Here is a 25,729-nt window from a genome sequence, read left to right on the forward strand (position 1 = left end):
TTTTATGTTGACTGATGATTCTGACTATTCTTTATCTTTCTCTCCATCTTTCTCTTTATCCTCCTCTGCCTACTGTAAACCAAAACTAAAATTCTAAGATACCCCCAACCACCTGAATGGACTTCCTCCTAGGCCAGGGTACTTTAAAATTTAACTTGAGAGACTGGTTCAGGCCATAACAGGAAGTGGGGGTCAGACATGCCTCATTAGGCCTCTTCAGCATTAATATCAACATAGTGTGATAAGAAACATTTATAATCTATTCTCTCTGAAGCCTGCTACCTGGAGGCTTCATTTGCATGATAAAACCTTGGTCTCCACAACCTCTTATCTCAACATAGACATTCCTTTCTATTGATAACTCTTTCAACCAATTGCCAATTAGAAAAATTGTAAATCTACATACAACCTGAAGCATCCCCACCCCCACCCTTCTTCGAGTTGTCCTGCCTTTTGGACTGAACCAATGTATTTCTTAAATGTGTTTGATTGAAGTTTTACATCTCCCTAAAATATATAAAACCAAGCTGCACCCCAAATCTCTTCAAAAATATTTTACAGAGTTTGACTCTTTTCATCGATAGTACCTAAATTTATTAACGTTTTTGCTTATTTTCCCATCTCAGGATAAAAAAGTTTTTTAGAGAAGTTCAGCCCTCAGATAAACGTGGCCTGCTTCTTTAACCACTTTGTGCCTTCGTCAAAATCTTAAACTCAGAACAATAGTGAAACGTATCCTAGGCTGGCATAGAAGATGCTTTGTCTGCCCTATTCATTAATGGGAACCACTCTGAACTCAGTAATCTAATTTAAAAACTTGGGCTGGGAATCTGCCTATTTTTAGTTATTTTGAGACGTTTTATAAAATAAATTTACATCTATACAGGAAATCTCCATTTATAAGGCTGTCTCTGTCTCTGCACCTGGAAGAGAGGCAGGACTCTTACTAGAAGTTCTTACAATGGAGAAAGCATTGACTTAAATTTACATAACAAGCCTTACCTTTGTTTAAGGTGATTTTCTTGACCATCTTGTCTTAACTGGGACTTTATCTATACCTTCCTTTCTCAGTTTGAGCAAATGACAATTAGTGCTGAAATCTAAGTTCCATACCTTTGAGACATAAATTTTCTACCTTCTTTTACCTAAGAATCACCACTTTAGAAATGTAAATTTGGCATAGAAAATTTTAGATGCTTCTTAAAAATGAGATGACTAAAATGGACAGTATTGGGGTTAAAACAAAAGTTGAATCTAACAAAGGATGGATGGACTACAGGGACTCCCTGTTGGTCTCCCAACATTTCAGGGACCCAAACCAGTCCATTCTGTTTACCTCAGTTTGGAGAAATTTTAAAAGCCCAAAGACAAATATAATGAGCAGCCTAACTAAAAATTGCTTAGCGCAATAATCAGGCAGGTCATTTTAAAAAAGGACAAAGGTCCCTTGACTCAATCCCTACTGCTACAATGAGTAAAATGGTCAGAGGTCGAAGAAAATAGGTATCTTCAGAGTAAATGGTGTTGGGGAAAGATGAATAGGCCCTTAGAAGAATAGATGATGATGTGACAAGGTTTGTCTGGTTGCAATGGACTTCTGGCCTTCTCTCTTGTGATAACAGTTAATCTTCAGAGGACGGAGGACAATTGAGTTCCTTTTGTAGTCTTTAGGCAGATGGAGGGGGAACTCAGAAAGCCTCTGTATTTTGCTGTTTTTCTTTTTTCCTTTTTTTTGTTTTTTGTTTTTGAGATGGAGTTTCACTCTTGTAGCCCAGGCTGGAGGAGTGCAATGGTGTGATTGGATGGGGGGAGAGGACAAAGACGACTAAGATGGCACATTTCCGGGTTCTTCATCACCAACTTACCCGCGAGCGGGAAAATGCAGCCCATGCCGGGGAAAAATGCAGACCAACTGCGCAGGCGCAACGTGACCTCCGAAGGAGGAGACTGAAACCTACCTAGCTGCGCCTAGGGAACGCCCCCAGACAGGCCTGTGTCCCGCCTACTGCCCTCCCACTCCCAGGCCCTAGACATAAAAAACCGCTCCCGGTAGACGTCCGGGGCGAACTTCCTCGGCCCCTCCTCATATGCAGACCTAGGAACCTCGCCCGAGAATGCCGGAGCGACTTCCTCGGCCTCCACCGCCGGAGACCGGTGAACCTCGCCCTCCACCGCCAGAGACAGGTGAACCTCACCCTTTCCTCCTTCACATTGGCTAACTAATAAAGTTTTTTTTACCTTGCCTACTTGCCTCATCTCTGGCGCCTGCTCCAGTGGTCGCATAAAACAAATCAGGTGGTGCTGAAACCCGGGAGGAGACCCCTTCTCAGGGCCCCCGAGGCCTGGGGAGCCTCCTCCTCCTTCCACGCCACAGACAGACCAGGACCCAGACACTACTTTCCACACCTCCAAGCCTCCTAGGGGTGAGTACCTCTTGCCTCCCTCTCATACTCCTTGGCCAGAAGTCCTGCGCAGGCCCAAGGCTTTTTGGTCACCAGGTGACCCACAGGAGAGTTCCCAAAGGTAGAGACGTCTGCCTAAAGGAACTCCATTCCAGTCCGCATGAGAACCGTCCAGGAGGGAGACATCCGCCTGGAGGTAATGTCCATTCCGGCTCCAGGAGCCATCCAGTCTCTAGTGGCTCCAAAGGATGCTTTGTAGCCGGATAGAGCCTGGTTTCCACTTACCGCGAGAGAAAGGCAATGGGAAATCCCCAATCCAAAATACCTAGAGACAGCCCTTTAGGGTGTCTTCTAACTAATCTCAAAACTTTACAATTAGAGCAGGATCTTAAGCGAAAGCGACTGATTTTCCTCTCCACTGTGGCGTGGCCACAATATAAATTAGACAACCAGTCTCAATGGCTGCCTGAAGGCACCCTAGACCGTAACATTTTAATCAACCTTGGTAATTTCTGCTGGCGCTTAGGCAAGTGGTCTGAAATAAATTATATACAAGGGTTTTGGGATTTGCATTCTCGACCAGACTTGTGTAGCCAGTGTTCCTTGGCCCAAGTCATGTTGGCTAAAGGCGCGGATCTAGCAAAGCCAGAAAAGGAAGAGTCATCCTTCCTGTCTGACTCGCCCGAAGACCTCACAAATTCCTACTCTAGGCCCCCGGGGTCAGCTTCCCCTCCCTCCCTTCCACTCCTGCTGTATACTCCACCTCCCTCTCCCACTTCCGCTCCACCTTCCCCTCCCGCTTCCGCTGTAGTTCCACCCTCCACCTCGGTCCCGCCTACCATTGTTGAGGCTGCCCCTCCCTCCATCCCCTCGGCACTTCCGCCTAGCCACCTTAGTTCACCTATATCCTCCCATACCCGCTCTAAAGATTGCCTTACTGCCCCCACCCTTACTCCCACCCTATCCAACCTCCCTGCAGTTTTAGCGCCCTTGCGTGAGGTGGCAGGAGCAGAAGGCGTGGTTAGAGTTCATGTTCCCTTCTCACTAGCAGACCTTTCAAAAATTGAAAAACGTTTAGGAGATTTTTCTGCCAATCCTACAGTTTATACCAAAGAATTTAGGTACCTTTGCCAGGCCTACAATCTAACCTGGCATGACCTTCATGTTATTCTTACCTCTCCTCTAAACCCAGAGGAGTGAGAGTGCATCCTAGCAGCCGCCAGGCAGCATGCCGATCAGCTGCATTTAACAGATGCTGCTATACCAGTAGGGGAACAGGCAGTCCCATCTGTGGACCCAGAATGGGACTATCAAGTAGGCCAGCCGGGTCGCCGAAGACGAGACATAATGACTCAGTGTCTTCTGGCTGGCATGCAGGCAGTCTCAAATAAGGTAGTTAATTTTAACAAACTAAAAGAAATTATTCAAGGTCCAGATGAAAATCCGGCCACATTCTTAAACAGGCTGACTGAGGCTTTAACTCAATACACCTGGTTAGACCCAGCTTCCCCAGCCGGGGCCACTATCCTAGCACCATATTTTACTTCACAATCGGCCTCAGATATTTGGAAAAAACTCCAAAAGGCGGAGGATGGACCTCAAACCCCTATCCAAGACCTAGTCAAGTCGGCCTTCAAGGTCTTTAACTCTAGGGAGGAGATGGCTGAGGCCCAATGTCAGGCCCACCTAAAACAGAAAGTACAGCTCCAAACCCAAGCCTTAGTTGCTGCTCTGCAGCCTAGTCTTAACCCAAAACCAGAGAGCAAAGCACCCAGAGGTCCAAAGTCGGCAAAAGGGGCCTGCTATAAATGCGGAACCCCTGGGCACTGGGCTGATAAATGTCCCCAGAATCCCCAACCATCTAGTCCAACACAGCCGTGCTACAAGTGTGGAGTTATTGGACACTGGGCTAACAAGTGCCCTAGACCTCATCCATCAACAACTCCCTGTCCAGCGTGCCACGAAGAAGGGCACTGGAAGTCAGATTGCCCCACCCTGAAAACAGGCATGGCGCCTCAACATGATGTCCCTTCTCAGGACCCTGGGAGCTCCTTCCAGCTCTTACACCTGGATGACGACTGAAGGTGCTGGGACTCGGGGACCCCTATCACCCTCGCCGAGCCACGGGTAACTCTCCTGGTAGTGGGTAAGACAATTAATTTTTTAATCGACACCGGGGCTACCTACTCTGTTTTGCCATCTTTCAAAGGGCCTAGCCTCCCCTCCAATATCTCTGTTGTAGGAGTTGATGGCTCCCCGTCCAGCCCTCGAAAAACATCGCCTCTTAATTGCTGCCTGGCCAACAACTAGTTTGCGCACTCGTTCCTCATCATCCCCTCATGCCCCACTCCTCTACTAGGCTGAGATATCCTAAGTCAACTGAAAGCCTGTATCTCCCTTCCTACTAGCTACCCCCACCCCACCTGCCATCTACTTCTAGTATTAACTAACTCAAATGACTGCAACAACCCTACTAACCCTTTCCCTAATTTCCCCATTCCTATAGACCCCCAAGTGTGGGACACCTCCACTCCTGTCGTGGTGGACCATCATCCACCAATACTCATAAAACTTAAAAACCCATCTCAGTTTCCAACCCGCCCACAGTTCTCTCTCTCTCCACAACACTTACGAGGACTGAAACCAATCATTACTAGGTTACTCAGCCAACACATCCTCATCCCCACTCATTCTCCCTGTAACACCCCAATTCTACCTGTAAAGAAGGCAGATGGGACTTTTCAGTTAGTGCAAGATCTTCGTCTTATCAATGAGGCTGTTTGCCCCACCCATCCAGTAGTTCCCAATCCCTATACCCTTCTCTCTCTTATCCCATCTAACACAACACACTTTACTGTGCTAGATCTAAAAGATGCATTTTTCTCTACTCCCTTACACCCCGATTGTCAGTTTCTCTTTGCCTTTACATGGGAAGACCCAGACACCCATGCCTCCACCCAACTGACATGGACAGTGCTTCCCCAAGGGTTCCAAGATAGCCCCCATTTCTTTGGGCAAGCCCTTGCAAAAGACTTGGCCTCCTGTCCTCTTACAAATAGTAAAATTCTCCAATATGTAGATGACCTTTTACTCTGTAGTCCCACGAGACAGGACTCTCTTTTAGACACTGCAATCCTCCTTAATCATCTAGGATCCAGAGGTTACCGAGTATCCAAACACAAAGCTCAACTCTCACAACAATGTGTCATATATTTAGGCATTGAAATCACTCCCACAACACGCTCGCTCACCACAGACCGTTTAACTCTAATACAAAATCTTTCTCCTCCCCAAGACGCTAAAGAAATCCAATCCTTCCTAGGCCTAGTGGGGTTTTTCAGACACTGGATTCCTAATTTCGGAATCTTGGCTAAACCTCTATATGCAGCTGTCAAGGAGACTCCCCAAGGACCTTTGTCTAATCCAAAGTTAATCTATAAACATTTCACTCACCTAAAAAACTGCCTTCTCTCACATCCTACTCTCTCACTCCCAGACTTCCAACGCCCCTTCCAACTTTTCACAGATGAAAGACAAAAAGTTGCTATTGGCCTTTTAGCCCAACCTGTAGGTACCACATACCGTCCTGTGGCATATCTATCCAAACAATTAGATCCCACTGTACAAGGGTGGAAGCCCTGCCTTCGGGCCCTAGTAGCAGCAGCCTGTCTAACCCAGGAAGCAAAGAAACTCATTAGAGGCTGTAATCTAACAGTCTTCTCTACCCACCGCCTTCAAGACCTTATTGCCCACAAAAGTATTAGCCACCTAACCCCGTCTAGGCTCCAACTTTTCCACCTCTTGTTCATAGAAGACTCTACCATTGCCCTAGGAGTCTGCCCCTCTCTAAATCCAGCAACCTTACTCCCCAACCCTCTCAAACAACGCCATACTGAACACTCCTGTCCAGAACTTTTAGAGGCCCAACCACCTAGTCACTTACAACTTTACACCATCTTAAAGGACATACATAACTCCTTACACATAGGACCTAAGGCCCTACATAATCTCCTAAGCCCTCTCATTCACTGCCCCACACTCATGAAACACCTAACTATAATCAATCAACAGTGTTCCACATGCCTCAGGTCAAACCCTCAAGGAGGACTATGCAACCCCCATCCAAGTCACCAACTCAGAGGACACCAACCAGGCGAAGATTGGCAGATTGACTTTACCCACATGCCAAAACACAAAAAATTCAAATATCTCTTAACCCTCGTTGATACCTTTTCAGGATGGATAGAAGCCTATCCTACCACAGGAGAAACTGCCAATATAGTTGCCTCCATACTCACTGAACACATTATTCCTAGGTTTGGCCTCCCACTCACTCTTCAGTCTGACAACGGCCCAGCTTTCATCTCCAAAGTAGTCCAACAGGTGGCGACCCTCCTACACATTACCTGGAAACTCCACATCCCTTATAGACCTCAGTCCTCCGGTAAAGTAGAGAAGGCCAACGGGCTCATCAAGCAACAACTCACCAAACTGTCACTCGAGACTCGACAATCATGGGTAACTCTCCTTCCCCTGGCCCTAACCCAGCTGCGAGCTGCCCCACAGAGTCCGACAGGCCTCAGTCCATTTGAACTAGTCTACGGTCGGCCTCTCACCCTCCAGCAGCTACCTACCCTTTCCTCTCTGCTGGCAAACTATCTTCCATACCTCACCCTCTTAAGACAACTCCTAAGGCAACATGCAGAACTAGCACACCCCCCTCCAACAGATACCTATAGCCCACATACCTCTCTCAGCCCAGAGGACCAAGTATACTTAAAAGACATCCAAGCCAAAGATCTCCAGCCCAGGTGGAAATGCCTGTATACTGTCCTCCTGTCCATACACACAGCAGCCAAGCTGTTAGGTCACACACACTGGGTCCACATATCACAATTTAAAAAAGCCCCCACAGAGGACGACCAGTGGAAATCTACTAGACTCGCCCCTACCCGCCTCAAACTCACCAAACTCCCTTAACCACCTTTATAGAACACCTCCAGTGGCAAGGTGCGTTCCACAGTTACACTGAAAATGAAGTCCTACTTTACACTTACATTACTCTTACATTACTACTCTTCTCATACACTTCACCGTCCATTACTAAGCCTACTTTCATATGGAGATTCTCTATAGTTTAAACATGGACCACCAACAACAAACAACATTCACAGCTACAAGGCACTGCAGACTGCTCACCCCAAGGCTGTCAGTCCCTCCTCACCATAAATTTCACCCTCACTTCTCGCAAACATAGATGGCCTATACCGTCTCTCTGCTTTCTATATGACCAAACAGAATACAATTGTAAAAACTACTGGCAACAAACAAACCTAGGATGCCCCTATCAATATTGTAAAATCCACTATGCATCCAAAGAGAAAAACCACTTCTTCACCGAGCACGAACAATTTGGAACCTACCAATATCAACTAAATATCCAAGACCCGTGGGACCCCCGATGGGTGGACGGGGTAAAAGGAGGACTCTATGCTGATTCTGTTTCAGGTTCATATCCAGCTGCCACCCTCTTAATAAAAAGGACACTAGTCCAACAGGAAAACTCCCTCCCTAAAAACATAAAAAACCGGCCGGGCGCGGTGGCTCAAGCCTGTAATCCCAGCACTTTGGGAGGCCGAGACGGGCGGATCACAAGGTCAGGAGATCGAGACCATCCTGGCTAACACGGTGAAACCCCGTCTCTACTAAAAAAAAATACAAAAAAACTAGCCGGGCGAGGTGGCGGGCGCCTGTAGTCCCAGCTACTCTGGAGGCTGAGGCAGGAGAATGGCGTGAACCCGGGAGGCGGAGCTTGCAGTGAGCTGAGATCCGGCCACTGCACTCCAGCCTGGGGGACAGAGCGAGACTCCGTCTCAAAAAAAAAAAAAAAAAAAAAAAAAAACATAAAAAACCTACAAAATTTAACCTTAGCCATACAATCACAAGAACAGGCCCTACAAGATCAAGTACACTCCTCCAACAAAGACCCCTTCTCATGGTTAAAGCTTGTCCGTCAAGGGTTAAACTTAACACGGGCAGCTAACATAACACATCTCTCCCACTGTTTCCTCTGTGCAGCCCTTAAAGAAGCCCCCTTAGTGGCAGTTCCCTTACCTACTGCTTTCAAGGCTACAACTGACTCTACAAGCACCTCCCAAAAATGGTTCTTACTCCAAGTCCCACTATACCAAAACCCAGAAAATCCAATCCTTCCTTTCTGCTACTCTGCCCCAAACTCCTCCTGGTGTGATTACACCCAATCGCCCAATAAGACCCAGACAGCCCCCGTTGGAGGTTATTTCTGGTGTAATAAAACCCTCTTCAAGGTCCTTAACCACACATCCACCAGCCAATCTCTCTGTGTCCCAGTGTCCTTAGTACCTAGCTTAACCCTATATAGCAAAGCAGAAGTGGCTGAACTCATTTTACCATTTAACTCTCCTCCTAATAATCTCCAAAAATGGGCCATCTTCCTTCCCTTAGTAATCAGAATTTCTCTAGCCTCCTCCTTAGTGGTGTCAGAGCTCGGAACTGGGGCACTCGCCCACTCCGTACAGTCTACTCAATCCCTAACCGCACAAATTCAAGAAGCCATAGAGGCTTCGGCTGAAAGTCTAGCCTCTCTACAGCGCCAAATCACTTCAGTAGCCCAGGTGGCTGCACAGAACAGGAGAGCATTAGATCTTCTTACAGCAGAAAAAGGAGGAACATGTCTTTTCTTAGGAGAAGAATGCTGCTATTACATAAACGAGTCAGGTCTAGTTGACACCAACATCCAAACTCTAAACAGGATTAAAACAGAACTCAAAAACTACAACACTCCCTTAACCCCTGGTCCACCTATATGGTTATTACCAGTAATAGAACAAATGCTCCCATTCCTCATTCCTATATTAATCCTCTGTCTTATCGTATGCTTTGCCCCCATTTTAATCAAATTTCTCCAAGCCAAAGTTCAAGAGATCACCTGTGTTGCCTTCAACCAGATGCTCCTACATCCCTACGTCCAGATACCAACCACAGACCCTCATGACGACGCCCTCTGACAGCAGGAAGCAGTTAGACAGATAATGACGCCCCCAATCACTATAATCAATAAAAGGTTGAACTGTCTGGATGGGGGGAGAGGACAAAGGCAACTAAGATGGCGCATTTCCGGGTTCTTCATTACCAACTTACCCATGCACGGGAAAATGCAGCCCGTGCCCAGGAAAAATGCAGACCAACTGCGCAGGTGCAATGTGACGTCCGAACGAGGAGACCGAAACCTACCTAGCCAGGCCTACGGAACGCCCCCCGACAGACCCGTGTCCTGCCTACTGCTCTCCCACTCCCAGGCCCTAGACATAAAAAAACCGCTCCTGGCAGACGTCCGCTGGGAACTTCCTCGGCCCCTCCTCATGTGCGGACCTAGGAACCTTGCCCGAGAACGCCAGAGCGACTTCCTCGGCCTCCACTGCTGGAGACTGGTGAACCTTGCCCTTTCCTCCTTCACATTGGCTAGCTAATAAAGTTTTTTTTACCTTGCCTACTTGCCTCATCTCTGGCGCCTGCTCCGGTGGTCGCATAAAACAAATCAGTGATCTCAGATCACTGCAACCTCCGCCTCCCGGGTTCAAGCTATCCTCCTGCCTCACAGCCTCCTGAGTAGCTTGGATTACAGGTGCCCACCATGACATCTGGCTAATTTTGTATTTTTTTTTTTTTAGTAGAGACGGGGTTTCACCATGTTGGCCAGGCTGGTCTTGAACTCCTGGCCTCAGGTGATCAGCCCACCTCAGCCTCCCAAAGTGCTGGGATTACAGGTGTGAGTCAATGCGCCTGGCCTATTTTGCTGTTTTTCAAGTGCTTCAGCTCAAAGTCATCAACATAACAAAAATATGTATACCAATATACATATTTTAGGGTGGTATTTCCTGAACTCCTACAATGGCCAGTTTTGTTTAATGAGCAATTCAAGAATTGTCAAGAATAAGTAAATTAAGTGAATGTAAATGGGATACAAGTTTAAGTAAACTTGTCAAAATTTCAAAAATCTTTTTCAGTAACTTAAAATCTTAAAGTCATTCTATGTTATATTAAGTACTGTAGTCCCCACCTTATACTTGGGAGATAAATTCCAAGACACCCAGTGGATGCACTGATGGACCCTCCCACCCACTCCCCCTACTCCTCACCTACGGGCAAGGGCATTCCAAAGTTAACCTGAAAACTAGTTCAGGTGATAATGGAACATTCTTCATTATACCCTCTCTCTTTTGAAATTCAGGCACAGCTGACTGGCATTAACATCAAAACAGAGACCTTAAAACTGATAGAACAGACCCTTTAGGTCTGATAAGAAATATTTACAATTTATTCTCTCTGAAGCCTGTTACTTCTGCTACCTGGAGGCTTTGTCTGCATGATCGGGTTTCCACAACCTCTTATCTTAACCCAGACATTCTTTCTATTGATTCCAGGTCTCTAGATAATAACTGTTTCAACCAATTACCAATCAGAAAATCTTTGAATCTGCCTATGACCTGGAAGCCCCAGCATACAGTTGCCCTGCCTTTCCACACCAAATCAATGGACACATTACATGAACTGATTGTTGTCTTATGTCTCCCTAATATGTGTAAAACCAAGCTTTAGCACATGTTCTCAGGATTTACTGGGGCTGTGTCACAGGCCATTGGTCATTCATATTTGGCTCAGAATAAATCTCTTCAAATGTTTTACAGAGTTCAACTCTTTTCATCAACGCCTGAAACCAAAGATAGTACCAAACTCTATATATACTATATTGTTATCTATACATACATACCTATGATAAGATTTAGCTTATAAATTAGGCACAGGAAGAGATTAACAACAACTAATAATAAAATACCAAAATTACAACAACATATTACAATAAAAGTAATATAGATGTGGTCTTTCTCTCTGAAAGATTCTCCCCAGGGCCTGAAATCTTAAGGGAATGAATAACTCCTCCCTTCTCAGGCCCAGTCCCAAGACGCAAGATCACTTACACCAACAGCATGCCTCAGCAAGATAGCAGAAGCAGGAAGACAGATGGCCAGAAGACACATACCCCCTGAAAACTGAGAGGCCGTCAGTGTACCGTGTAGCAGTTACATCAGACTGAGACACTTCCTGTTTACAGGAGACTATAAAATCCCTGCCCTGTCCTCATTTGGTGCTGACACCATGTTAGACCTCAGCCCGCCTGCACCCAGGCGCTCATTTAAACAGCGTGTTGGTCCACACTGCCTCGTGTTGTGTGTGCTCTTGGGGTTCGAACCAATGTAAGAACCTTTCACTCTCCCTCTCTCAAAATATCTCATTGTATTGTACTCACCTATTTCTGAACTGCAATTGACCACAGATAACTGAAACTGCAGTAAAGGAGGAATTACTGTAATCCATATTCATGAAATGTCTAGGTCATTTCTAAGTAAGTTAAAAATACCAAACTATTAATTACAAAACATAAGTTTAAAGTATACATATTTTGGCATCTTGCTTTCAAACAGTATAGGTATGCTATTTGGGTCTGTTAGTAAACATGAAAAAATTATTCTATGAGGAAGCACATATTCTAGAAATTATGAAATGCATATTTATAAAATGTTTGTATATAACAGAGGGTTTTAAATGGTTTTACTTCCTGGGTTTTCACTAGAAATTAAGATTACTAAGAGGTGAAAATCCTAATCAATATATGGTAATTTAAAATAGAAATAAAAGGAAAACAACTATTGTATGTGAGTAATATAAGACATGTTTTTAGTAAGTGAAGCTATGAGGTATGGAAGAAAAAAAGAAGAGGGTAATTCTTATCCTAAAGTAGAATGATTGATTGTTCCAAAATGAGAAACCAAAAGGTATAGGAAAAATAAGAAACATAAAAAGAGTATAGAAGGCTTGTGGAAGATGAATCTTATGAAAGTAATTTTATGTGTGATCAAGCTAAGATTAGAAGGGAATTATTCACAAGTTTTTCTAAAAATTGAGCCTTACTACCGAATGTACACTGATGCAAAACTAGAATTTGGTACCTTGTGTTGAAACAATAAATAAGGCTTTCTTGGAATATTGATCTGTTTCTTTTTTTTTTTTTGAGACGGAGTTTCGCTCTTATTGCCCAGGCTGGAGTGCAATGGTGCGATCTTAGCTCACTGCAACCTCTGCCTCCCGGGTTCAAGCATTTCTCCTGCCTCAGCCTCCCACATAGCTGGGATTACAGGCATGTGCCACCACGTCCAGCTAATTTACTATTTTTAGTAGAGATGGGGTTTCACTATGTTGGTCAGGCTGGTCTCAAACTCCTGACCTCAGGTGATCCACCCACCTCGGCCTCCCAAAGTGCTGGCCTCCCAAAGTGCTGAGATTACAGGTGTGAGCCACTGCACCTGGCCTTTGATCTGCTCTTAATAGGAAATTTTGAAAGTTTTTTCTTTACCTTTTTGGTAGGTAACTGGCCTAGGAACAAAGTTTCTATGCTTTATCAAGATGATTCCTTGTGCTTCATGTTCTATATTGGGTTTTTGATTACTTAAGAAAACTGAGGCTGGGCGCAATTGCTTATGCCTGTAATCCCAGCACTTTGGGAGGCCGAGGCAGGAGGCAGGTGGATCACAAGGTCAGGTGTTTGAGACCAGCCTAGCCAACATAGTGAAACCCTGTCTCTATTAAAAATTAGCTGGGCGTGGTGGCGGGCACTTGTAATCCCAGCTACTCAGGAGGCTGAGTCAAGAGAATCGCTTGAACCTGGGAGGTGGAGGTTGCAGTGAGCCAAGATCGTGCCACTGCACTCCAGCCCAGGCTATAGTGCTAGACTCCATAAAAAAAAAAAAAAAAAGAAAGAAGGAAAACTGAGTCCTCTAAAAGAGCTAAGGATTTTTCTACAACCATGTTTCTATATTTGCCTTTTAAAGTCTTTTAATTATCACTCTATTTAAATGATTACTATTATTTCACAGTCACTTATCATCATATTTTGATCAAGTGTTTCAAACCATATATATTTTTTTCTTTCTTTATCTTCCTTCCTTCTTCCTTTCCTTTTTCTTTTTCTTTCTCTACAGTGGTGCGATCTCAGCTCACTGCTACCTCCGCCTCCCAAGTTCAAGCGATTCTCCCGCCTCAACCTGCCAAGTAGCTGGGACTACAGGGGCACACCGCCATACTTGGCTAATTTTTATATTTTTAGTAGAGATAGGGTTTTGCCATGTTGCCCAGGCTGGTCTCAAACTCATGAGTTCAAGCAGTCCACCTGCCTTGGCCTCCCAAAGTGCTTTGATTAGAGGCATGAGCCACCATGCCAGGCTGAAACCTTTGATATTTTTGACAAACTTCACAAAATCAAATTCTAATTTAAGTCTCTTTCTTGACTTTGAACTAACTTTGGGATTTTCCAGATAGGCCCTTGGAACATCTCAAAAGGACACCTCTCTTTATGAAAAGATAAATATAAACTAACTGGGCTTACTTGATATATTAAATTATATGCAAAGTGTTGTCAAATAATAAGTAAAGCTAACCCTTTGAGTTATATTTGTATGGATGTGTTATTAATATGTGTTTCAGAAATTACATAAAATTCATAGAAAACTAGTAGTCCTGGTATAATGATAAGTCGTAAATCTAGTTATCTTAAAATGTTGTATGCAGCAAAAATAACTGAATTTCCTTGTCAATTGCATCAACATTGTAGTGAACTCTCAACAGGCCTTTATCCATGGCCATTTTAAGCCTTGTTATTCACAGATGGTTGTTTACTCTGGTACTTTCCTGAGCAACTATAAGCCTAAAGTGTTTTGTCTTCAAGGAGATTCATGGAAAGGACTCTGACAAGTACAGATTTCTGATAACTTTAATATCATACCATTAGAGTAGGTGAGAATTTCCAGATCTCTAATGAAGAAACTAGTTTTATAAAACTGCTAACCCAAACGCAGAACAAGAATTATTAAATACTAAGGAAAAGGTTTGGCAGATTTTCACACCAAGTTAGCCAGTACTGAAATTGTTAAGATACGCAATTTAAAAGAACTCTGTAAGACCGATTGAGGTCAGAATACCTATTTTACCCTATTTAATAAACAGTGCTACACCTGAATTGGAGAAACAAATCTGATATTTAAAAGAATATAAATTCAGTATTAAGCATGGACTCATGGAGGGCACAGATGGCTACCTGGTCTTTCTCAAGTCTTTAAAGCCTTCATTATTAAAAGTTCTGTACTCCCTAACTCATCATGGAGTATAAAAAAATTATGCCAATTATGAAAAAATATTAGTGTGGGGATTATTTTAAAATTGCCAAAATGGTTTATAACCAATGTTTGCTTTGTCAAACCCGTAATCCTTGGAAGACAATAAAAACTTCAGGTGGTACACTTCTATTTTCTGATGGGCCATTTGAACATTTACAGAGGAATTTCATTCATTTGCCATCTTAAATGGGATATGAGTATGTTCTCATAATAGTCTATATTCTCTGATTGGATAGGAGCTTTCCATGTAGGAAGGCCAATACTATAACAGTAGCTAAAAGGTTATTAAAACATGTATTTCCTTTATGGAGCACTCCTGGAGAAATCTCCAGCAATAGAAGTACTATTTTACTGGACAAATTATAAAGCAATTGAATAAGGTGTCATGAACACAATGGCATTATCATTGTCTTTATCACCCTCAGTCTTCCGGAAAGACTGAAAGGACAAATGGCATCTAAAAACTGAAACTGGCAAAGTTAACTGAATCAATTGGATTGTATCTTCATGAAGCTTATTTACAATGGGGAAGTGAGAAGATGTGATATGGCAGAAGGGTATGATCAGAGGTACTGTGTCAGAGAGCTGGGTGACATGGAAGAGAATGAAGTTTTACTGGGAGGAATTAGGTGGAAATATTATTATTATAATTATAGTATATACATAGCACTTAATTTATAAAGTATTTTCCAGTATAATATGTCATTAGGTCCATACTTAACTCACCTAAATTATTCTCTGGAGATCAGATTGATTTTGGCCTGTGTGAGGAAGAGCTATCATAGTCATAGTGGTTAAACAGAGAAAGCAGAGTAGTGATTGCCAACCCTGTCATCTTCTCCTTCTCTCCCCTCCCTTTGTTCTCGTTTTGAGGGTTGCTCAATTCATGAATAGTTCTTTGCTCAATTAGACTGCTAAACTTAATATTTTTCCCCACCCAGACTGTGTCCTCTGTCTCTTACTCTCCCAAAAGAAAAGAAGAACAATCATTAATGGCAAATGGCAATTGAAGTAAACCAACACCAAGAGGCAGCTTTACACTTGGGAGATAATATGTTTTTTAGTGCTCTATACATTCAAAGAAACTTCTCCAGGAATAAACTGTAGAAATGATCCCTGAAAGTATAATCTTTAACTTTAATTTGTCTAAAGATTTAAAGAGATGATAGGTACTCAATAAATATTTATTGAATGAATGAACAATAATGTAGTAGCATTATAAAGGCAAATATTACCTTAACCTACAATAACATATATATCCAGAAATACTCAGATCAAAACTGTGATCATCAGGGCTGGTCAGACCACATCTAAAATATTTTCCCCATCTTAACAAGAAAATGGCGGTGGGGGAGCCTTCTTTGATCCCAAAAGCCTTGGTTGGAAACCATGCACTGTATCCTTCCTTTAGTGCAGCCTATCACCTTGTTTTGTACTGCCTATTTCCTTGTATCTCACACATTTTAAGTTTCACAAAGTCAGAAACTATATCTTTCTCTTTCACTATTGTATTCCTAAATACTGGCATAGTATCTGACTGACAGAAAGGTATTCAGTAAATATATGTTTAATAAAGGATAACTCAGAGAACATCCAAACAAGAGTGGCCCAGATAATGCAGAGATTTAATGCTATGTTTTTCTCACTCAAAGGCATTATATACCAGACGCATTCAAAGATAAGATGTGGTTTGTGTCCTCAAGGAGCTCACAATTCAGAAGATGTGTAAAAATACAGCTACAAACTATGACTACAATATAGTGTGGAAAGTGCAACAAAATAACAAAGGAACAGTTGAAAGTATGTTTAGTCTGGAGTTGGGGCGTTGGAGACTAGTCAGGGGGATGTGGGGATCTTTCTCCCATCTGAATAACTATGGTATGGCAGAGTTTATTATTGTGGTATTAAATAAGGAAGACTTTTGTAACAACTAGATCAGCCTACAAATGACATTAGCTATCTCCCATGAGGGCAAGTTCTCCATTGCTGACACATTTCAAGCCTAGGATGGTGAGAACTTGATGGAGATATTGCAGAAGTGATTGACAAAGGAGATGGGATCTTGAGTTGGATGACTTCTATCTGCATTTTAACCCAGAGATTCTATGACACTTTTAGTCTCTGCTTTAGAGAAAGAGGGTAGAAAATCAATATTTTCGAATAAAAATCCTATGCTAATTATAACTGTTTAGCTTTGCCTTAAGGATCAATACTTAATAGAAATTATGCCTGTCCATGCAGAACATAGTAGACTTTAATCTTATACTCAAATTCCTTGCTTTGTGATAGTCTGAAATACTGCTTTCTGCCACAACTTAACAAGATGAAGTGAACTGATTCTTTGAAGTCACATCTGCATCACAGTACAGCTAATGACAAGCTTCCCAATTTTTGTGGACATAACTAGGAAGAGATTCCTCCATTATCCAATGAAATCAACCATATTAAAGGCAGGGCTTCTGTTCTCAGATATCTTCAGAAACATATACTTTCCCCTATCCCTTGTTCCCACCCTGATTATGGAACAGTGAACCTGAGGCTGATTTATTATTTAAGAACCAGTTATTGTTTTCCCAAACAGATTTAACAAATTTGTTCCACCTGCCCAATTATATTTCTGATTACTTTCTTGTGATTTCACTGAAGTTTTTAACCCAAGGAACTATGAAGGTCAAAAAAGATGAAAACTCAGCTAGCCTCTGACCTCAAAGAGATTATAATCTAGCAGGGAACAAAAAACACATACACAAGTAACCACAATTTACACAACTCAGTATATGAGGTCCTAAGAGTAGTTTAGAGACAAAAGACTTACCTTATGGGGTAACTGGGAAGTCAGGGAGTACTCTATGTAGTCTTATTGTCCTCATTTTACAAATAAGGAAATTGAGATACAGAGAATGCAGTCTAGGGAGCTGAGGTTTTCCAGAAGCAAAAAAAAAAAAAACAAAACAAAACAAAACAAAAAAACTTTAAATATTTGCAAATAATGGTCCTATATACTAGAGTGAGTAAGCATTCACATCTTAAAGCAATGTAACAAAATAATTCTGACATCATCTAAAGTGTGGTAAAAAAGAGGCTCAATCCTTAGTGCTTCCCTCTTATTCTTCTACATTTCTCCTTTAAAAGTGTGTTCTGAATCATCCAAGGAAAAGTAATGGTGTCTAAATTCCAATAAAAACTGATTCTCTCTTTCTTCTGCAATTTATTTTACCTTTAACAATATCGTTCAGGTCAGCCATAGGTTGACTGCTCTGACTCCTGCAGCCTTTCCCCATAAACCCTCTCCCCTCCTCCCAGAAGGCAGAGAAAGAAAACAGTGCTGAGGAGGCAACACACTCTTGGTTTCCATGTTAGGCTATTTCCATTTAACTTGGGAGTATCATTAGTTTTGCTTGGCAAAGAAAGCCTTTCATCACCTAAACTTCAGATAAAGATTAGCTTCACAATTCCATTTGAAGTCAATGGTCTATAAGCTAGTCCACCTAAATAAAATTTGAACAACAAATGTGGAAAATGTTGGTGCTTATAAATTAACCAATCAAATCTAGGTACATAGGTATAAGATTAAAATGTCTAATATATAATTACAAATGCTGTTTTCATTTTTCCAGTAAATCAGTCTCTAAGCAAATAGATTACTGATGAAACCAGCATGTAAATATTCAGAGCTGAAGAAAACAATTCTTGAATCAGTGTTCAGAACTATGATTTCAGATATGTCTCCTATCTCAAAAATAGTTCTTTTGATCTGGCCACAAGGTCATAAAATAGCCACTGAAAAGAAAATTCTACAGTAATCTTAGTCTACACTGATTAAAGTCTAATAGCTGAATTAAAGGAAGGCTAGGCTGGACAAATAATCTCTAAAGTATGGGGTCCAGTTCTGTGTGCTACATGTTAAAAGAAATAAATAACTGAGAATAGGATCCAAGTAGGGTTTCCAAAATGATAAAAAGCCTGAAAATCACTCATAAAAGAAAGGAATGAAAAAAACTGGGGCATAGAGGTAAAAGTAAGAGGACCCATAAAAGCTATCTTAAATAGTTGTATTAGTCTGTTATCGCACTGCTATAAATACCTGAGACTGGGTAATTTATAAAGAAAAAAAGGTTTAATTGGCTCACAGTTCCACAGGCTGCACAGGAAGCATGGTTGGAGAGGCCTCAGGAAACTTTCAATCATGGCGAAGGCAAGGGGGAACAGACACATCTTACATGGCCAGAACAGGAGGAAGAGAGACAAGGATGGAGATGCTACACACCTTTAAACAACCAAATCTCCTGAGAACTCACTCTCTTGAGAAAAACAAGGGGAAATCTGCCCCCATAATCCAATCACCTGCCACCAGGTCCCTCCTCCAACACTGGGGCTTACAATTCAACATGATTTGGGTAGGGACACAAACCCAAACCATCAATAATAAAAGCACTGATCTAAAGAATATAGGACAAAAATTTCAGATATAGTAAAAGAAAGCTTTAACAGATCTGTTACAACACCCAAGTGGGTCATAGGAGAGAAATTATTTTGACAAAACTTGATGAAAATCCCTTACAATGAACTGGGCACTGTGTTAAGTACTTTACATTAATTATCTTATTAAAATTTCTCAACAATCCTGTTATCACCACCCACATTCATGGAAATTGAAGCTTGGAGATGTTTAACAATTCCATTAAGATCACATTGCTAATGATGTGTGTTAGCTAGCTAAGGCAGGTCTCTTGAGAATGAATTTTTCTCATTCATTCATGAGTTTTCACTCTCTGTTTTCCATGGCAAAACCTGTCTTCTGGTTGGAGTTGGAGACCTATTGAGATGAAAGTTACCCCTGGGAACTCTACTGACATCCCTGACATTCCTACCATCGGTGTTAGAATAAAGATGTTTTGTGATCTACTTGTGTTAGGCTGGGCTAGAGAGGTTCTATCATAGCCTAATCATAACCCTATTTGTCAATTCAATTATTCCTGCTCTACAGGTAATCCATAGAGTGAAACCAGTAAATAGGGTTCATGAAGATACATGTTACAACAGCTGGTCAGGCAAATGTGAAGTGAGGTGCCATAACATCTTCCTCATTTCAGAGAAAGGGAAAATATCTAGGCCAAATACCGAGTTCATACATGAGACTGTAGCATTCAATTCCTATTTCCATAGGGGAGTCACTTTTCATTGACTCACAGTCTAGAAGAAATGTTCTTATTTCCTCAAGTTACAGGCAAGCAATAAAGGTGCATACCTATGGAGGAAGTTAGGACAAAAGATACTTAGGAAAGAGAGAATATAAATCCTACTAATAGGATGTAGAAACTTTTAATAACATATAAAAATTGATTAGAGTTACCTTTCTCTACTTGAATAAATTATATACCACAATTTGAAAGAAGTTTTGATAACTTTTTAGAGTTTCAGGTTCATTATTTATAACACTGCTGAACTATCATAAAGTTCATTAAAAGGTCAGAATTGTCTCAGAAATGTTAAAGTTATCTGAGAGATGGTGCTCTACTTTAAGAAGAAAGAAATTATCTCTATGGCTATTTAATAGGAAATAAAATTACTACTGAGATGAGAAAAAGACGAAAATAATACAGAGCATGATAATTTATTATGTACAATCTCAGCTGTGCTTTTACATTCATCTATGATTAATATTAATCTGCTGTTTCACCTGCTTACATTCTGAAATTGGTTGTATGCCTAAATTTTAGTGAAAATAAGTATCATTTTGATTATATGGTAGAAGAAAAAGCACAAAAATATTTTTTCAGACTTTAAAAGAGAAGTCATTTTTAATGTTTACTTTATTAAATTAAAGCTGGCTACTGAAGAATAATGCAGTAAAAACCAGGGTCAGCACAATAATATGGAAGAAAAAGATATGAGCATTCACGGAAAGGTATAATATCTGTCATAAATAGGTATTGTGCTAGAGATTTTACACGTTAATTCATCTAATTTTAAAGACAAATCTATGAGGCAAGCCATATCACCCCATTTTATAGATGAGGCAACTGAGGTTCCAGGAGGTTAAGAAACATATGGCCAAGAACACACTGTTAGTGAGGCCATTATATAGGGGCTACTAGCTGCCTTCAAATGATTAATTTACTACTTCCCTGTTCAAAAGGCTATTATTTTCTTTGAAAATATCCACAAAATTGACAAACCTTTACTTAGACTGATGAAGCCAAAAATAAAGACTTGATTTACTAAAATTCAGAAGGAAAGAGAGGACATTACTATTAACCATAAACATACATCAAGGATTATAAGGGAATACAATGAATAACTGTATGTATACACATTATATAACTTAGACGAAATGGGAAAGTACCTAGAAAAACAAAAACTTCCAACATTGATTCAGGAAGAAGTAGAAAAGATGTATAGACCTAAAACAAGTGATTGAATTTGTAATAAATAAATTACTCACAAAGAAAAGCCCAGGCTTAGATGGCTTCCCTGATGAATTCCAGTAAATATTTAAAGAACAATTAATATCCATGCTTCTCAAACTCTTCCAAGAAATATAAGAGGAGGGAATACTTTCCAACTCATTCTACGACATCAGTATTACCTTGTTACCAAAACCAGAAAAAGATATTACAAGAAAACTATAGACCAATGTCTCTTAAGAATATAGTCATAAAAATATTCAACAAAATACTAGCAAACTGAATCCAGTAATACATAAAAAGGATTGCATAACATGACCAAATGAAATTTATCCTAGGAATGCAAGGTTGGATTAATATCAGAAAATCAATTAATATATCATATGAATAAAGGAAAAAAATTCATGAATATCTCATTACACATGGAAAAATATTGACAAAATTCAATACCCTCTCTCATGATAAAAATACTCAACAAATTAGGAATAGAAAGAAACTTCCTCAACCAGATTAAAGGGTACATAGGAAAGACCCAGAGCTAACATTATACTAAGTGATAAAAGTCTGAATATTTTCCCCCTAACAGGAGAATGATGTCTACTCTTACCACTTCTATTCAACACATTGTTACTAGAGGTTATAGTTATGAACTTATGCAATAAAAAGAAATGAAAGGCATCCAGAAAACTATCGCTATTTGCAGATAACATAATATTACATAGAGTAAAGTCTAAGGAATCCACACACACACACAAAAAGACCGTACTAAAGCTAATTAGCAAGCTTGCAGTATACAAGGTCAATATTAAAAATTAGCTCTAATTCTATTTTTGCAATGAACTATTGAAAAATAAAATTTAAGAAACAATCCCATTTACAATAGCATCAAAATAAAATAAAACAGGAATAGATTTGACAAAAGACGTGTAGAACTTATACTGAAAACTACAAAATACTGTTGAAAGAAAGTAACGAAGATCTAAGTAAACGAAAAAGACATCCCACAATATAGACTGGAGGACTTAATATTGTTAAGATGGCAATACTCCCTAAATTGATCTACAGATTAAACAAAACCTTATCAAAATACAGGCTGATCTTAAAATTCATATGGAAATTCAGGGGCACAGAATAGCCAAAACCAATCTTGAAAAAGGAGAACAAAGTTGGGCTGGGTGCGGTGGCTCACACCTGTAATCCCAGCACTTTGGGAGGCCGAGGCAGGTGGATCATGAGGTCAGGAGTTCGAGACCAGCCTGGGCAAGATGGTGAAAGCCTGTCTCTACTAAAAGATACAAAAATTAGCCAGGCACGGTGGCGGGCGCCTGTAATCCCGGCTACTCGGGAGGCTGAGGCAGGAGAATTGCTTGAACCCGGGAGGCAGAGTTTGCAGTGAGCCGAGATCGCGCCACTGCACTCTAGCCTGGGTGACAGAGCAAGACTCTGTCTCAAAAAAAAAAAAAAAAGAAGAGGAAGAACAAAGTTATATGACTCATACTTCCTGATTTCAAAACTTACAACAAAGCTACAAAGTAATCAAGACAATGTAGTACTGCTGGCATAAGGACAGACATATAGATTAATGGAGTAGAACTGAGAGTCTAGAAATAAACTCTTATATTTACAATCAATTGATTTTTGACAAGAGTGCCAAGAGAATTCAATAGGGGAAAAACATTCTTCAACAAATGGTGCTGGGACAACTGGATATCCACAAGTAAAAGAATGAAGTTGGATCCACTCCTCACACCACATATAAAAATTAAATAAAACATGGATCATACAAGATCTTCCTTTGCTTAAAGGCCTGCCTTGCTGTTAGAATACAATACTAACTTCTGGGCATGCCATTTACCTCTCCATAATCTAGACCTTGCTACTTCTGCAGTTTCATCTTTTGTCACCACCTCACTATCCTCTTCAATCCTCCTCCTGGCTCGTACACTCTAAGCCACTGTGTCAGGTGCAGTAGCTCAAGCCTGTAATCCCAGCACTTCAGGAGGCCAAGATGGGCAGATCACTTGAGGCCAGGAGTTTGAGGCCAGCCTGGCCAACACAGCAAAGCCCCATCTCTACTAAAAATACAAAAATTAGCCGGCCATGGTGGTGCATGCCTGTAATCTCAGCTACTTGGGAGGCTGAGGCACAAGAATTGCTTGAGCCCAGGAGGTGGAGGTTGTAGTGAGTCGAGAACATGCCATTACACTGCAGCCTGGGCAATCAAGGGAAACTCTGTCTCAAAAAAAATAAATAAAAAGCACCAGGATTTGCTTATGTATATCTGTGGAATACTATTTCTCTATACTACCTGATAAATACACCTCCATATTGCAAGGCAGTCCAAGTATCACCTCTTCTATGAAAGTTTTCACTGACATAGAGGCATATCCCCATACTAATTGTCTTTTCTTTCCCCCATAGTATCCCAACACAGTTCCTCCACTGAGAATTAACACTACCATTGTGAGGTGCATGTTGTCCTGTTCATTGCTTCAGGAGTGAGGTACTGAGTCTCAGCCAAATCCCTCAAGGAAATTACCCTTGTCCAGAAAGAACCTCTTTTTCCCAGGGCAGTACAAATCCCTTGATTAGTCTGTGAAGAGGGTAGGGTACAAAGGCCCCCTTCAATGTGAGAGTATTCTCATTTTGCCATCCCAGCCCCAGAGCTCCTGTGAAGACTTTGTACTAACAGCTCGACTCCTTCCACTGCTCAATGCTTTCCTTCACGTCCCCGCAGGGGTTGATTGGATTGCATTCCCCAACAAATTGCTTATATTCTAAACTCCATCTTAGAGTGTATTTCTCAGGGACCCTAACCTAAGACACTGTTTTACACTTATTTTTTAATAGTTCATCTTCAGATATTGACTGCATCAATGCATCCCTCAGTGCAGGTTGCCAATACAGGCTTGCCAAAATAAAAATTAAATTAAATTAAATTAAAAATGGATCACAGACCTAAATATAAAGGCTAAAACTATAAAACTCTTAGAAGAAAACATTAATGTAAATCCTTATGGTCTTGGGTTAGGCAACAATTTCTTCAAAATGATACCTAAAGGAGAAGCCACAAAAGGAAAATTAGATAAATTGGACATTAAACTTTGTAGCATAAAAGTTTAGGAATAAACTTAACAAAAGATGGGTAGAACTTATACTGAAAACTACAAACCACTGTTGAAAAAAAGTAAAGAAGATCTAAGTAAATGAAAAGACATCTCACGTTCATAGACTGGAGGGCTTAATATTGTTAAGATGGCAATACTCCCTTTCTTTTTCTTCACACAAATAAGAGTGAAGAAACAACTCATAGAATGAAAGACAATATTTGCAAGTTAAATATCTGATAAGGGACTCATATCCAGAATATATAAAGAACTCTTACAACTTAAAAAAAAAAACAAACTACTCAATGGAAAAATGGGCAAAGGATCTGAAAATATATTTCTCCAAAGGAGATATATAAGTAGCCAATGAGCACATGAAAAAATCGTTAGTCTTCAGGAAAATACAAGTCAAAACCACAATTGAAATATCACTTCAAATTCAGTAGGAAGAATGTAATAAAAAATAGACAATAACAAGTGTTGACAAGGATGAAGAGTAATTGGAACCCTCATATGTTGCTTGTGGAAATGTAATATGGTGCAGCCACTTTGGAAAACAGTCTAGAAGTTCCTCAAAAAGTTCAACAGAGAGTTACCATATGACCCAGTAATTCCACTTGTAGGTATATACTCGAGAGAATTGAAAACAAATGTTTACACAAAATCATGTACACAAATATTGAGAGCAGCGTTGTTCATAACAGGCCAAAAATGGAAATAACCTAATGTCCATCCATTGATGAATGGATAAATGTAATATAACCATATAATAGAATACCATTCAACCATAAAAAGAATGAAATATTGATTCATGCTACCATATGGATGAACCTTGAAAATATTATGCTAAGTGAAAAATCCAATCATAAAAGATTATATATTGTATGATTCCATTTAAATGAAATGTCCAGAATGGTCAAATCTATAGAAACAGAAAGTAGATAAATGATTCCTAGGGGCTGGAAGAGGGGAGGGTTCAGGAAAAATGGGTAGTGACTACTTATAGGTACAGGGTTTCCTTTTGTGTCTCTAAAATTGATTATGATAATAGTTGCACAACTCTGTGAATGTACTAAAAACCAACGCGTTAGCATTTTAAATGGGTGAAGTATATGGTATGTAAATTATATCTTAATAAAGTTGTTATTTAAAAAAAATAGTGGTGGAAAAACTGTTAGTGCCTTGCATGGATTAAGGCAGGGACACCAAACTATACTAGTGGCCATCGTATTCTTTACCATCATGCATTTTCAGAGAAAGAGATGCCATTTCAGGCCGGGTACGGTGGCTCACGCCTGTAATCCCAACACTTTGGGAGGCCAAGGTGGGCGGATCACCTGAGTTCAGGAGTTCGAGACTAGCCTGGCCAATATGGTGAAACCCTGTCTCTATTAAAAATACAAAAATTAGCCAAGCATGGTGGCAGACGCCTGTAATCCCAGCTACTCGGGAGGCTGAGGTAGGAGAATCGCTTGAACCTGGGAGGCAGAGGTTGCAGTGAGCCGAGATCGTGCCTCTGCACTCCAGCCTGGGCAAGAAGTAGAAAT

General features: G+C 40.9%; 1 protein-coding gene and 1 pseudogene across 4 annotated transcripts in view; both read right to left on the reverse strand.

Moving 5' to 3' along the window:
* The window catches only part of LOC100997351 (ectodysplasin-A), a 430,782-nt gene that overhangs the window by 339,772 nt on the left and 65,281 nt on the right, over window positions 1-25,729 (reverse strand). The gene's annotated exons all lie outside the window — the stretch shown is intronic.
* Window positions 15,606-15,800, reverse strand: LOC116272313 (annotated as a pseudogene).

The sequence above is a fragment of the Papio anubis genome, chromosome X, assembly GCF_008728515.1.
Source record: "Papio anubis isolate 15944 chromosome X, Panubis1.0, whole genome shotgun sequence".
NCBI lineage: Eukaryota > Metazoa > Chordata > Mammalia > Primates > Cercopithecidae > Papio > Papio anubis.